General features: G+C 43.5%; 1 protein-coding gene and 1 long non-coding RNA gene across 2 annotated transcripts in view; one reads left to right on the top strand and one right to left on the bottom strand.

Moving 5' to 3' along the window:
- FAT3 (FAT atypical cadherin 3) overlaps nucleotides 1-16,503 on the bottom strand; it is a 407,855-nt gene that overhangs the window by 367,124 nt on the left and 24,228 nt on the right. The window lies entirely within an intron of this gene.
- Nucleotides 9,410-16,503, top strand: part of LOC125321528 — a 435,308-nt gene continuing 428,214 nt past the window's right edge. Inside the window, exon 1 of the long non-coding RNA XR_007201576.1 lies at nucleotides 9,410-9,461. This is a non-coding gene — a long non-coding RNA (uncharacterized LOC125321528). The remainder of the gene's footprint in view (nucleotides 9,462-16,503) is intronic.

Below are 16,503 nucleotides of genomic sequence, written 5' to 3'. Positions count from 1 at the left end.
TAAATTAATGCAGACTAAAATTACACAGAAGAAAAAGGATAGAAAAGTTTGGCTATGGAAACATTCCTCTGTTTGGAATTCCATGCACTGGCACGTAATTGGGTTAGTCTTAAGACTGGAGGAACTTAAATAACAACTTTTGTAAAAGCGGCAAACTCCAGGAAAATTCTGTCACAGGGCAAAGCAATGTGACATTGTCCAACACTTCTCCTTTTTCACATTTATGAAGCAGGGGATTGCTCTAAAATATTTCACTGTGAGCAACTTTACAAGACAAACCACAGCCGAGAACAATACAATCCTATTCCAAAGGTGTTTCAACTCATCTGTGAGCTATCCTCCAACCCATGGAAATGAACAAAAAAGCACCAAGCAATAAGCTGTATGTTTGCACAGGCAGCTCCTGGCAAAGCCCCAGGCGTGTGAGAGCTTCCACCCTCACTGCCCACACCATCCTGTCTGGGTCACCGGCAGGATCCTGCACACCAGCCGGTGTCACACCACTGACCAGTGCCACGCGCCGGGGCCTCAGGCAGCGCGTCTATCCTCCGTTCATATTTGCCACACAGAAGGAAGACCATTGTAACTTCTGGAAAATAGAGAACTTCTATGGACAAAGCCCCATAGCTGCTGATGTGGGAAGGAAATCAAGGGAGGAAAAAAAAAAGAAATTCAGCTAAAACTGTGTTTATGATTTAAAGACCAGAGGACACAAGTTTCTTCTCTGAATATTTTTTGTTCTATTACCAGTCATTAATTACTGGTTCTGCCATGTCAAAACAAACAGGGCTTTTGTTATGCTTTCTGAAGTGTTATATTTACACATCTTGGTTATATTTTTCTGGCTGCTCCTCTGATGCTTAAGGAATGATAAGGATTCCTTACTGCATTAAGGGGGTTTAAAATGCAGCGCACAGCCAAGCAATTTGGAAGCAATTGCTATGTTTCTAAAGTGAACTTTAATCTAGAAATGCTCATAAAAATCATATTATGGCAAACGGAAACAATAATGTTAATTAAATAATTTGCATTTACATAGCAATCGGTCCCGAGGGCCAAGCATATAGTAGCACAATTCACATGAAGTACACCACGTGCTCAGCAGCAACAGATTTTAAAGGTTTGACCTGAAGAAACCCAAGTGCATGCAACACCTGCTTTCCCTTGCACCTCCTGCCCTCAGCCCTTGCATAGCCAATGGCAGCCACGTTTTTGGCTGCCTCAAATTATATAGCAGGACTTTCATACTTGGTGGTTAGCCGTCTGAGACGCATCCACTCCTCTTGGCCATTCTGTTTTGTTCTTCTAAGCCACAGTACACAAGTGGCAACAGGTTTCTGTTTAGCAAGATGCTCCTGCCAAGCACAAGCACTTTAACTCGTCATGCCAGCTCCTGTTCAGCCAGCTGGGTGCAGGACAGCTCCTCTCCAGGAAACACAAACACAGACAGGACCATCCACCCTTAAGCCTTCTTTCCTTTCTTCAATACAAACAAAGGTATCTGTGGAGACACTTAACACCCACAGCCAGCTCTAATTCAATATTCCTGGTCAGAGAGGATTTGAACATGACAGATATAGAACTAACTGCATTACAAGAGAAATGAACTCCTTCCAAGATCCTGCCCATTTAAAGAGCAATGCCAAGCTCCTTATATTTTTGTGTGTCTCTTAACAATTTAGGAGAAGAATTTGCAGTGGCAAGAACCAGAAATTCCAAAAGCACACAATTGTTTTTAAATGACACTGTCAAGATTAAAAAAAAAAAAAACATATATATAGAGAGAGAGAGAGAAATAGAAATATATATATGTATATATTACACACACACATTCTTTAAAAAAGCATAGACAACCCCATCTTCATTTGTGGTTTTTGTTAGATTTTCTGCAGCATTTATTAGCTCTGTCAGGAAAGCAGCATTAGCTAATTTCATTACTTGTTCTCAGCCAATTTGACTTTTTGGCTTCCTTCCTATGCCCTAACAGAGTTGCTCTGTTTCCAAAGAAGGAAAAACAGTCATTGCAATACTGGAGATAGGATAGCTTCCCCAAGTCCACTCTAGCTCCATGGGAGGAAAGCTCCAAGGCACTGCTGGGAGAACATATCCAGTCCTCACCTTCTTCTGGCTGCTACACAAACACACCACAGGCACAGGGGTGCAAAATGAAACACCTGCAGCCTTTCCTCCTAAGCAGGCACTTGACACTGCATTAATGCAAAAGACTTCAGGTAGTGCCACACAGGAGTAGCTTTAATCTACATTACCCAGTGAAATGCCATTAAAACAAAAGGATGCATTAAGTAAGGCAGATCTTCATATGCCCAAAGATCCCAATGTTTTTTAACATGCCCCTTTAGCAGGCCTATCTTGCCTCTTCATTTCTGAAAAAAAAAAAAAAAAAAAAGACAAAAAACCCTTAAAAGAGAAAACCAAAAAAAGTCTAGTAAAAGGTAGGCCTTATCTAAGTCCCACAAGTTTCAAAGGGATTTGCACATACCCCAGTGCTGCCATAGCATTTTTCACATCTGTTGAGCATTAAAGGAAATAACCAAATCTTGAAATTAGAGTTGAGTGTTCCTTGTGGCAGTGCTGAGGAACTGAGACTTTTTCCTCCCCCCTTCATTTTCTTTCATCTTCAATTTTGTTTGCCACTGCCAACTTAACACACAGAAGTTAATTTCTTTCCTGACTTGAGGTATCACTAGGGGAATATTGAGTGTTACTGTGGTGGCTGGAAGTCATTACCTCTATACAAAAATTAACCTGTGGCACTAATCTCTTTACTTTTTTTCGCTTTTTTTTTTTTCATTTTTTATTTATACAAAAGCACCTGCCTTATTAATACTGGAGTTGAAGCAATTGCTAATGCAAATAACTGAAACTCTAACTACATTAAATATGCAAATGTAACCCCCTAAGCTTTTCCTTAAATCAATATAAATAAAATCTTGTTTCTTGAACTGAAAAAGTAAGAGTTATCCTAAAGCAATGTGGTGTAGACCAAGAAGAGAATGGTTTTCCATCCTACCCATCTTTACAACAAACTTTTCATATGAAATCAGGCCTCTTATTTAGGCCGGCCTAAAAGGAAAAAGGGTAACTAATATTTATATTTCAGACATGGGTATTAGAATAAACCCTTAAGGAAATTAATTAAATGGACTGAAAAAGAGGAAATAATGGACAGCAAACAACTGAAGTTGTGGAATACACTGAATATAATGTTTATATAAACTTAAGACATTCAACCCATTAATCCTAATTTCTGAAACGAACTCTTCCATGCCCAAGTACATACCAAGTGTAAAAAGGGAGGGGGAGAATCACCACCACTCCCAAAGACAGCTAATCAGAGTAATTTTATGTTTAACACTCTTCTTCCAGAAGTGTTACAAGTATGTCTACACTATTTTCCAAGACATTTGGTGCACACAAGCAGCAGGGAAATGAGCCTGTGCTGAGCTCCATGCTGCCATTGCTTGACTGCAGCTAGTTCTCAACGTATCATTTAAAGCAAGCTGTGTTTTTCTACACTGCAGTGTATTTTGGGGACTGCTGTACTCCTACCAATGAGGTCACCCAGTAAAGAAACAAAACTTTCAGGCATGTGCTCATCCCAGAACTGTATAAAAAACTATCCACCTATTCTCCATTCAAAACCATTTAAACAGATAGTAGATTTAGATTAGATATTACAAGGAAATTATTTACTGTGCAGGTAGTGAGGCACTGGAACAGACTGCACATTGAAGATGTGGACACCCCATCCCTGGAACATTTGAGACTAGGTTGGATGAGGTCCTGAACAATCTGGTCTGGTGGAAGGTGTCCCTGCCCACAGTGGGGGACTGGGACTATAATCTTTCAGGTCCCTTCAAACCCAAACAATTATAGGATTCTGTGATTCTATGAAGTATGTTCAAACCAACACAAAGGAACGGAGCAGTTTTTAGCAGAGATGAATTACTCTCACTTAAAATCAACCCATGTTAAGGCTTTTCCTGGGGAAGGGTCCCACCCTCATCAGGGAAAAGCAACCAGCACCTCAGCAAGGCAATGCACCCACCACAAAAAAGATGCCACAAAGGAATGGACAAAACACTGCTGGGTACCAACTTTCTTTCTCCTCAAGGGAGAGAGGGGAGGATGGTGTGCCTGGTTCATGCTGGGCTGCCATCTCATGAATACTGATGTTCAGCCAGATGAAGGCCAGCCTGCTGGACAGCCCACTCACTCCAGCAGCACAGCGGACAGCAGTACTTTCCACATAGCTAGGATTGATTCAGGTTAGAGAAATTAATCGCTGGGTCACTCAGGGGCAGCTAAATGTTTTCAAAAAAAGCCAGACATAATTAAAAGCATATCTGTGCAAGAACGTGAGGTGGGAAATTAAAAGCGTGTTTCTAACTGCTCTTGTGTATTTTGCTACACTGAGATTAAAGGGCAGGTCACTCCCCTGCCAGCTTTCAGAGAGAGGGATATATGTATTTACTAAGGAGTTACACAGAGCAAGTTACAGCTGGGAAAGTAACGCACTACCAGTCACCACCTTGACTTACCCCCTGGAAGCCTGAGAGTTCACCTGACACTTAGAAACTGCAACACACACATTTGTCAGCCCTGCACACCCTTCCTCTGCATCCTCCTTCACCGTTCACTGAGCTCACTGGCACAGACCTGCATGTACTCTTCTTTAACTGGGAACTCCTCCGGCCAGGGAGTGCATCCCTTTCCTCTGAGCATGGCAGGACTCACACCACCAGTAACAGTGCCCGAGACACAAGTTCAAGCGCAACCCAAAAGGACATCTCCACACCAGATCTGCAGGGAGACATGAGACTGCACCCCCAGGCAGCAGGTCAGGAGGAAGCTCTTCATCAAGTGCCAAGCAGAGATGGGGCTGTCAGGTCCTGTGGAGGGACAGGGCATTTTGGCCAGGGGTATTGGCAATGCTTCTGATCAACATCCTTCCCTCTGGTTTGGCATACAGCCAAAGGGAGCCTTCAGCAGCTTGCCATCACAAGCCTTCAACAGTCTGAAATGCTGTTCTCTAACACAGTGGTGTTACTGTTATCACTCATAAATGAAAATGATCGGGCAACCATTCAATATATAGATTTTCTAATTTTTTCTCTTAATTTCACAGGACCAATATCTCCCATATGCTATTTCAGCTAAAGTTCTGACTCATTCTGTGTCCTGGACATCTGTCCTGCAGCAGATGAGAAATCAAACACAGCAGCACCTAAGCAGCTTGAGGCTAGAGTCTGAACTTGAACCTCACTGCTCTCTTCTAAAACTATTTGCAAAGCGGCTTAACAAGTGGGAACTTTTTAATGTATTTAATTTTCTGCATCTTTTCCAACTCTACCTTTCTTCCAAAATATGATCCTTCACAAAAACCTCTAAAAAATCCCACCTTTTGATTTTCTGGGATAATACTGTAGTGAAAAAGTACAGTGTCAAAGTTGGAGGATACAAAAATTATACAACTGACTCCCCTGACTCTCCCTTTTCTGTAATGAACTACTACTGGACTCCCCTAAGATAACAAGACTGCTTTCCTCTCACTATTCAAACTGCTTAGTGCCCACCCACAAAACATAAATTAGGTAACTCTTTACTAATGTTTTTGGCATCTTTCACATTGGTACAAAACCTAATGAATTCCAATGCATTTCTTAGGTTTCACCACTCAAGTTGCCATTAGCATAATTTTGATGATCACATAAATTTTCTATCTATTTTTGCTAGATCAGGTCCAGTTACGGTGCTCATTACAGTCAATCTAAAGCAGCAAGGTTGCTATTCCTTGGACCCAGCAAATCTGTAAAATAAGTGAAGCAAGGACCACCATGAATGGTGGAGAAGACAATTTTTATTGTGGGTTTACTTAGGGATGATGTTTAACCAACAAACAGTTTATTAACTCACAACTATTTTCAAAGGTATGGAAATTCAATTCCTCAATAACTTCATTGCAATCTGTCGTTCTTAATAATTTCAGAATAGGAGGCCATCAGATTCTACGTAACCTATCCAAAAACTGTAGTGTAGGCTACAGCATCCATATTATAAAATTCTACTTTTGACAGCTTACAGAAAGCCGGGATAAAGCCTCTGTCTTTTCCCCTCACTGGTTTTGACACAAGCTGAAGATTTCTGACATTGGGCTTCAAAATGAAGCTGTCCTGTTCCATATTTAGATAATGGAAGCCTCTATTCAGATGCCAAATCTGCAACATTAGGATCATCTCCGGCCTTCTCTGCTGCACAGGCTGTTTGTCTGGGTCTGTAACTACTGGTCCTTCTGTGCCTATACATACCTGTGCAGCTGAACTGGCTTTGATTGGGAATGAGAGTTACACTCCACTGAAAACAAAACCACTCCCCTTCTCCCAGAAAAAGAAATAGAAGATTGCCCTCTGTTCAGAACACGATCCAAGGGAACAAGAGACACAAGTGCACATTATGGGCTGAATCTACCTCAGAAGCGTTACTGAAAGTTAAGGAAACCAAAAGAAGTCAAGCTTCGAGTTCTTAGCGCATCAGTACTTACAACTTCAGTGAAATGTATGCAATGCAGGATGGACTAACTTCCTCTTCTCTCTAAAAATGGCCTGCCAGTCTGATAAAAACAGGACTTATAATTCAGGTTTACCTTTCAGAACATGAAAATGGAAAAAATAAACACAAACACATCACAGACTGCCCTTCTCTTTTCAAAATCACACAGAGCTCCCTCCAGGCCATGGAAACAGCAGTTTACAAAGCCAGTGATCCCAACGCTAAGGAGCTCACAGGGAAGAACCTCTGAGACTCTTTCTGGATGCAAGAAGCACCAAACCAAAGTGATGCCTAGGCCATGACTGAAGGAGTGCCATACTGCTTGCCACGTGCAGCCTGTTTGCTCCTCCTACCCAAATGCCAGGGAAAGTTGGTATTCTCAGCTCTGACTCCCTGCAGAAAGTCAATGCTTTTACCTTGATAGCACCAAAACTCCACAGAGGAACCAACTGGAAGGCAATGATGGCTCAGAAACTAAAGAACTTGCAGTCTCCATTTAAGATAGAATCCCACTATCACTCAAAATTTCTGATGGCTTTATCAAATGTTCTCTGCAACTACCTGAAAGGATGTTGTACAAAGGTGAGGGCCAATCTTCTCTTTGATGTAACAAGGGATAAAAGAGAAAATGGCCTCAAGCTCCGGGGAGGTTAGATAGTAGGAAAAATTTCTCCACTGAAAGGGTGGAACAGGCTGTCCAGGGCAGTGGTGGAGTCACCATCCCCGAGGGATTTAACAGATGTGTAACTGTGGTGCTTAGGCACATGGTGAAGTGGCGAACATGGGTCCATGGTTGGACTCAATGATCTTAGAGGTCTTTTCCAACCTTAATGATTCTATGATTCTGTGATTCTATGAAATCATGCATAAAATGCAGGAGCTCCTGCCAGGAACAGAAAACACTGAGTTCAGAGCAAAGACTTTGGGTGTTCTGTGTTCTTTCCTTTTCAGCCTGGAGGCTCACAACATCATTTCTGTTGGGAAAGGTCATTGCCAAATGGTAGCTAAGCAACAGCTGAAAAGTTGTGGTGGTCAAAACCAGCCACAATGTTTTGTTTTGTTTAAGTTAACCTTTTCATAAGTGATGGACAGTCCTCAGAACATCCAGTGACATCCCTCACAGGAAGCCAGTTAAGGGGATTTCTTTTTATTTCTTAAGTAGTTTGCATATTTGAGCCAAATGAACCTAGGAACTAATCTGGAAAAATACTGAATAAACATAGGAGAGGTAGTTGAATTGCTCCCTGGCACTGTTTTATATTACACTGAAAATTCCAACTTCCACAAGAAAATACTGAGAGGCCAGTGCTCAGAGGAGAACCTGATCTGTGCTCCCTTTTGCGCCACTCTGGAGTCCCCATCTGCTCCAGCCAGGGCAAGGAAAAACCGTCTGCCCACTTCTCACGCTGCACAGGTGGAGAGGTGTCCAGGGGCACCAGCCCCAAACCCTTCCACACCACGGAGCGCAGGTCAGTGTGGCTGGAGATCTCCACCCTGGAGATCTCCACTCTGCTGAGCTCCAACCGCCGATGTGTGAATGCAGATCTCAGTTCCAGCTGCACATCCAAGGGTTTGCCAAACAGTTCTCTGGTTATCTGTATAACAATTGCATTAACCCAGTCTTTGCAACACTCTGGTCAAGTTAAAGCCTCAAACTGTACAACTTTGTTTTACAGGGTTGGGTCCCCACTTTGTTTGCTTCCGCCCCAACCTTCAAATCACTGGCTACCTTAGCTTCAAAAGGAGGAGCAGAGGGTGTCCACTGACTCTGTAGTAACACTGCTGAAATGCAGGTGCTGCTATGTTGTCACTGCCTCTGGGGCTGGAAGGCCTTATATTGGTATCCTGAAGCACCTTCTGCAATTCAGGCACATAGAGATGAAGCACACACTTCAGCAGCCAAAAAAACTTTAAATGCCCCTTGTGCTTTACCTGTGCTTTAGCTCATCCACCTGAAGCACTTCCTCTTTGGCACATGGGTAGTCTGACCAGTCTGCACAATGCTTGGTGCCCAGTCACACCAAAAACCTTTGGGGCCTACTGAAACAGTAGTAATGACAGCAGGCAAGTCAACCAAACCTTACAGCATCTCTTCCCCAGTCAACTCCCATGCCAGTCAGAGACAAAGGAAAGGGGTGAGAAACACATTCTGGCTTCTGGATCCTCAGTGCCTTCAGCTCTCAGCTCAGCCCTACAGCCATATAAACAAATGCCAGCAGGGCAGTCTGTGACCTACTTTCCCTCCCTCACACGAGGAACTGTGCCATTGTGAAACTGCCACTGAATTTCAACTTCACAACGATGACAGGAGAGATTTCAGGCAGCCACATGCTGTGTGACTAATGGTGACACAGTGGCTACTGCCCTGGCATCCATGTCTTCTGCCAGGGAGCCTCTGCTGTGCCAGGCTCCAGCTGCTGCAAGGGACTGAGGTACAGCCCTCCAAGGGCAGCATGGCAGCAGCCCACCCACCTCCCCAGAACTGTGGTTTCTCCCTCTTTCCCCTCAGCAACTGTCTGGACAACTATCCCTAAGTGACTGCACTGAAGTTTCTTGCACACCGTCTCTGCCTTTGAAGACCTTTATGGTACTGAGACCATTGCTGCCTCCCTGCTGTCTGTCACAGAAATGACCGTGCCATCCCATTAAAGACACAACCAGCCCAGAGAGCCACCTGTATCCTGGACTGCATCAAAAGAAGCATGACCAGCAGGTTGACAGAGACAATTCTCCCCTTCTACTCTGCCCTTGTGAGACCTCACCTAAAGTACCTCATCCAGCTCTGGGATCTTCACCACAAGAAGGATATGGACCTGTTGAAGTGAGTGCACAGGAGGGTCACAAAAATGGTCAGAGGTCTGGAGCACTTCTGCTATGAAGAGAGGCTTAGAGTTGGGATTGTTCAGCCTGGAAAAGAGAAGCCTCTGGTGAGACCTCACTGCAGACTTCCAATACCTAAAGGGGGCTTATAAAAAAGACAGAGAGTAACTTTGTACATGGATAGATAGTGATCAGACAAGGCAGAACTGTTTTACACTAAAAGAGGAGAGATTTGGGTTGTATCAGGTTGAGTTTGGAAGAAACTCTTTACCTGGAGAGCAGTGAAGCACTGGAACATGTTGGCCAGAGAAGCTGTGAACATTGTTGCTTAGCACAGCTTTGAAATGACCTAGTGGGTGCCCAAGTATGGATTTGAGCCTAACATCAAGCACACAACTTTCACTAGGGGGGCTGAAAGCTCACATTAGGATCTCCAAACCAGCTGTGCAGACCCCACACCAGACAGCCAAGCCTCTTCCAGGCAGCAGGAAGCTGGTCCTGCAACAGGAGCCCGCTGCGCCCACATCACCTCTAAGCAGGGCATTTTTGGGCTGAGCAGAGCATTTTTGGGCATGAATTGGGCACTGCTATCCCAGTGACACATCCTCCAGACCAGAGCAAGTCCACTGGCTGAAGAGGGCGAGCTCAGCCCATCTGCACAGACGTGCTCCTGCTACAACAGCTTCTGCATAGCAAAAATACCTGTCCTTTGTCTGGGCAGGTTTGAACTCAGGCTCACGGAGACCTGGCCATTTTCAGATTCCCGAATCTCGTTCATCTTTGGGAAGGATGAGCTGGCCAGGCAGCCTTTCCTGAGGGCTGATGACAGTATTTCCCTGCATTACCATTTACTACTTAGCCCTGCAGCCCAGGGGAAAATTTTAAGTCTACACAGATTAAAACTCAGGACAAATGGGTGTCTATTATGTTAACTCCAAGGCAAGCCTAATTCAGCACCTCCATATAATATTAAATTAAATGACAGGGGAATAAGAAGAGAAGTCTCCTCCCAGTCTTACAAGAATAGACTGATCTTTAGATGTTTTCTTTTCCCTCCTATGACTACAGAAAAAGAAACAGTCATAGCGCCCACCAAACATTGCGCCTAACTATCCTGGTCCACATGCACTGAAAGCTATTTTAATATTTTGATAGTTTGATAGTACCCACTGAGGGTAGTAAAGTCCCTGAAGAACTCCTCCTCCACTTCCCGCATAGGGACGTGTTGAGCAATACTATCTTGGTATTCCACAATCCTTTTCTTAAAAAGAACACTGTGCTATTAACATAATTATCTGATTAATCTTTCAGCCTCACTTTGCATTAAATAAGCACCTGGATGCAGAATGCTTTTTCCTCAAAGAGAGTGCACCTCAAGTGTTTATCCAGCACACTTAATGCAAGCGATACCCCCAGCAGTCCATCTGGCGGTCAAGAAGGAAAGCAAACACTACTACTGAGCATGCTGGGTACAAGCAGGTATTAAAAAATACATCTAAGTAAAAACCACAATACTCATCTGTTTAAACTTACCACCTCCTCACGATGAGATAATTCCCATTTTATAACTATAAAAAAACTTTAAATGAATATATTGAAAACACACACACAAGTGATCTGAGTGCCTTACAGAATTTAAGGTCAAGAGCACACTGCTTGACTGCTCAGCTTAGGCCAAACAGCTCCTGGATCTAGTGCACCATTTTGAACTGAACTACACCACCTCTCAGAGAGGCACTCAGTTGTGAAAGCAGCTGACAGCCATGCATAGCATTTCTGGATAAGCTCTTCCTAATCATTAATTGCACTCACTGTGAAAAGAAAAATTCAAGTGTGCCTTATTTCCTTCAGTGCTGCTTTCCAGAACACTGGGTCTCCTTACACCTCCACCTGATAGACTGAAGTACCACCTAGCCTCAGTAATCTTCACCCTGTGCTGGTACAAACAGACAAATACTTTTTTCATTACTACTTCCAATTCCATCTGAGAGTGGGATGTAGGGTTGTGGTTTCTTTTGGTTTGTCTAAAAAACAACGCCTACTTTCTGGCTTGCAAGATTACAGGGTTTGGTCATCAGGTCCAATTTCCTTAAGCTCCCAACTCCCATTCACACTACCTCCTCCAAATCTTTTGCTTTTAAATCATTTGCTCATAAATGCTGTAAACATATGAGACGTTGAGATGTTCCTCCCATTTTCTATGTAACAAAGGTGAGTGGAACATACACAGCAATCAGAAGGACATGGAGCAATGTCTGCTACTCACCTTTAATAAAATGCTGGGTTTTTAAAGGTCTTCAGAGAAGTGAAACCTCTGATACCTCATGTTCCGGTTTGGCCAAATTTAGAAATATATATATATTCTGAGAGAAGGCACAACCACCCCTCCCCCCACCAGGTTCGGGAAAAAAAAAATAAATTTTCCTCGAAGGAAAGTGAAGAAGATAAAACTATTTATTTAACAAGCACACGGGAAAGGAAAATAATGTTAAATGGTAAAATCTTTCGCTGTAGAGGAAAAACCTGGGAAAGTGTTCGAGTCCTCCCTTTGGTCTCCTCGGAGCTGGGGCTTGGCCCAGGGCCAGGCCCTCTGTGCCCGGTGGAAAGTCCTCCCGATGTGCTCTGATGTTACAGCAATCAGGCAGTCCAGTAGAAAAGGGAGAAAATCCGAAATTCCAGAGAAGGAAAAGTTCAGCTCTCAGCCTCTCTCCAGAGAACAAGGAACTGGAAAAAAACTGGCCAAAAACTGACTGGAAAAGCTGCCAGCCGGGTGCTTCCTCGCTCCCCCCTGCCCCAGCTGGAAAAAAACCCCTGCTATCTTTATGTGACCTTGAACAAGTTTCAAACTGCTTTGAGAAAGTTTTGCTCAGTTTTTCTTCCCCCTCTCAGGCTCAGTTCAGAGGCATAGAAAGGCCAATAATTAATTTCTGGGCATAGGCAGCGATATGGGATACACATCATAAGGTCACCCCAAGACATTCCACCCCTTATCCCATATTGTTGGCTCAATGTCCAAACTAAGATAGTCTAATTCTCCACACACACATTAATACATAAACTTATATATATACACAGCTATGTACGAACAGTGACAGTGACACTCAGCAAGCAAGGGTATTCTGGCATTTCACACTACAGGTGGTTTTCACACAACAATCAGATCTCCCTGTGGTACACAACGTGTTGTGCCATCTTTCTGCATTACCCACCATGTGCAACCAGGTCCCTGAGCAAAGACAACCCCACGGATGGGTTTGTCTGTACTCGAGGCAGAATTTATCCACACAGTCTTTCCTAACAGACCTCTGACATGCACTACTGGGACCTTATCTCCATCTGTTGTATGCAGGGATTCAGATTGGGCTGGACCAGCTCTATTGGTGGAACCTCGGGTGTTAACTAACCAGGTGGCCTTTGCTAGATTCTGTTCCCAATTTTTGAAAGTTCCCCCACCCAGTGCCTTCAAAGTGGTTTTCAACAATCCATTGCACCGTTCCACTTTGCCTGCAGCTGGTGCATGGTAAGGGATGTGGTACACCCACTCAATGCCATGTTCTCTAGCCCAGGTATTAATAAGGCTATTCTTAAAATGAGTCCCATTGTCAGACTCGATTCTCTCAGGGGTGCCATGCCTCCAAAGGACTTGCTTTTCAAGCCCCACGTTGGGCGCCACTAAATTTGTTCCAGTTTGGCCAAATTTAGAAATATATATATATTCTGAGAGAAGGCACAACCACCCCTCCCCCCACCAGGTTCGGGAAAAAAAAAATAAATTTTCCTCGAAGGAAAGTGAAGAAGATAAAACTATTTATTTAACAAGCACACGGGAAAGGAAAATAATGTTAAATGGTAAAATCTTTCGCTGTAGAGGAAAAACCTGGGAAAGTGTTCGAGTCCTCCCTTTGGTCTCCTCGGAGCTGGGGCTTGGCCCAGGGCCAGGCCCTCTGTGCCCGGTGGAAAGTCCTCCCGATGTGCTCTGATGTTACAGCAATCAGGCAGTCCAGTAGAAAAGGGAGAAAATCCGAAATTCCAGAGAAGGAAAAGTTCAGCTCTCAGCCTCTCTCCAGAGAACAAGGAACTGGAAAAAAACTGGCCAAAAACTGACTGGAAAAGCTGCCAGCCGGGTGCTTCCTCGCTCCCCCCTGCCCCAGCTGGAAAAAAACCCCTGCTATCTTTATGTGACCTTGAACAAGTTTCAAACTGCTTTGAGAAAGTTTTGCTCAGTTTTTCTTCCCCCTCTCAGGCTCAGTTCAGAGGCATAGAAAGGCCAATAATTAATTTCTGGGCATAGGCAGCGATATGGGATACACATCATAAGGTCACCCCAAGACACCTCAACTGAAAGATTTCCCTGAATCAATGGTCAGGATGAGGCCCTGATGCAATGTTTTACAACTGAATGTGAAGCTATTTAAAAAAAAATAAAAGCCAGTTAAACACAGGACAGCCAGAAAGTATACGCATTCATTCTTCAAACTTCACTAACACAGGCTAGTTCAAGATAATTTCCTACCAGTGTACCAGAATCTTCTACTGTTCTCCACTCCTGGGTAAGGCTGCAAGGCAGCTCAAACGGCTCTTGGAACCTTAATTCTGCTTTCCACTTTTAAAAGACAAAACAGTCGATATTTTAGAGAAGAAAGCTCATCTTGTTTCTCCTTTCACGTCAACCAAGTGCAAAGGAACAAAATGAAGTGGGAGTTAAGTATCCTGCCACCACGACAGGCATCACAGGGCACCCAGAGGACTCACATGCCTCTCCCCTCATACAATGCAGCGTCCAATACCAACATTTTCTTTAATGACACACATAGGCCAGTGTCTGTATCTTTGGAGCAGAACACCCCCATCACACATACAGGGGAACAAAAAAAATTCAAATTGATTTTATTCCTGTGTTTACAAAGTAATATGCACCAGAGTAAAAGAAAAATGTTTCAGTTCTCCTGAAGCAACAATCTGCCCCTCCATCTTCAGTACTTCAAGCAAAACACACAAACAAAATCACATTCTCCATCTCGTACCTTGCTTTTGTTGCTGTTGTTGATAAGTTTCAGCAAAATCCCTTCAGGCACATCAGAATGCTGCAAAGGCATAATTAAACCTTCAACAACCATGAATAGTATTACCTTTCACAACAGGAATGGGTAAGAAAGTCCTATACTTCCTATACTTCTGTAAGGACCAGATCTGCTAGGTGCAGCATGTGTCAGCCCCTCACTTGATCCTTCATTGTTTAACTGTGTAGCTAATGTGATTAATACTAAACATAAGAGACGTAATGGAAACCTCCACATGACAGCAACACTGGGACAATGGTGAAACCCAAAAGATAGCCAAGGTGTGCTACGATCCATCCATAATTCTCCCATATTCCCTGCAGAAATCTCCCAAGGCTGGCAGAAGCTCCCTCTCGCCTCTGAGAGAGACTTCCTACCCTTGCCCAGAACAGTGAAAGGCTCAAAGACAGAATCACGGTGTCAGTTTGTGTAGCCAGCATTGCACTGAGCTGCAGACTCAGTCTGGAGGCTTTTTGCTATTTTCTTCCCTCCTTCCCAAGTCCATTATCAGCTAAGGTGGATGGCCTCACCCAACACCCATGATCTTTTCTGCAGTCTGGGGAGCCTGCCAGACACCTTTTCATCCAGCTAAAAATCCATCCTCAGCACCAAAAACGTAGAAATACAAACCAAAGACAACCTATCATGCCTCTTTCCATGAGGTGATCCATAAACTTGCAAAACTTGAGAACTTGGTTTGTAATGAAATAAAACAGCAACGTGTCAGCCTGCTCAGTTGACAATTGCTCTGGCACATCTGTGCTGAAAAGATTCGGTTCACTTACTCAGAAGATTTCTCACCCCCTGACCAGTGGTGACTGATAGGCAATGCAAACATGCAGTCTGATGCGCAAAATTTAAAATCCTTTCATTTTACTCACCTCCTTAGTAATTTTTTTTGTTTTAAATGAATTCCTGAATCACAATCTCTCAGCATGTTAGTAAATTCCATCTGCATTTATCAAGATTCAGGCTTTAACCAAGATATTTAATATCTATGCCTATTTGTTACCATTACTAATGCTGAAATCCTTGTAGCCCTACATGCTTATTTGTCAGACCAGTTTAGTCAGCATGGTGGATATAATGAGGCACAAAGCACTTCAGGTTCATCTTAACATTAGAGAGAGCCTCTGTCCCACATAATCACTGCAGCACACAGGCACATCTTAAATGAAGGAAGACCTAGAGGCTGGAACTCGACATATCCCCAGCTTCCATTTATACTATCAACACAATCATTTGGTCACCTCTCCTCTTCTTTGACAGCTGTAATATCTGCAATTAAAATCTGAATCAGTGGGGACTATTTTAAGAACAAAGAAGGTATTTCAGCTCAGTAGAACGCTGCCAGATTGGGTAGGATATGCTACAACTGGCATTCCAGCTCATTAGAACAACTTTGCCGTGGACTATTCATTCTGAAAGCGTTCTGCAACTGTATATACACAATACAAGCACCACTCAGCACCAGCATTTGCTGAAATCCAGCCAGCTTCATGCTGCCCTTGCACATGAAGGAACTTGTCACAACAGCCCTTCGGGGTCAGATGAATGACTGAAGCCAAGGAGAATTCAAGGGAAGCACAATTCCTTGCTGAGGACTGGGAATGGCAATAACCTCCGCTTCTGCATGAGGCATCACAGGAACACTGTTGTAGTAACCAAACCAGCAAGGAATTTGTTCCATGCTGCAACTGGGAGTCACCCTATGAGGTTCTCCTGCTTCTGCTCCTTTTCCATGGCAGTGACAGCTACTACTTACCTCCTCAAGAACCCTATACACCACACGGAATCCCCATCAAAAACTAAATCCCCCAAAAGAATAAAAGCAGAGAATCATTTAGGTTGGAAGAGATTTCTAAGATCATCATGTTCAACCATTAACTTTGAAACTGGCTTTAAATGTTATAGTACTTTTTTTCTGTAAGGATACTTGTAAATGTGGGGGAAAAAACGTTTAGATTTCAGAAAAGATCCACAGTCTTGCTTGGAAATGCATCTGGAAGAATACATGTTCCACTCAGGAAGGGTGAAAACAGGTACATCCTGT

Source organism: Corvus hawaiiensis, chromosome 2, assembly GCF_020740725.1.
Source record: "Corvus hawaiiensis isolate bCorHaw1 chromosome 2, bCorHaw1.pri.cur, whole genome shotgun sequence".
NCBI classification, from domain to species: Eukaryota; Metazoa; Chordata; class Aves; order Passeriformes; family Corvidae; genus Corvus; species Corvus hawaiiensis.
This window is presented reverse-complemented; position numbering and strand designations above follow the sequence as displayed.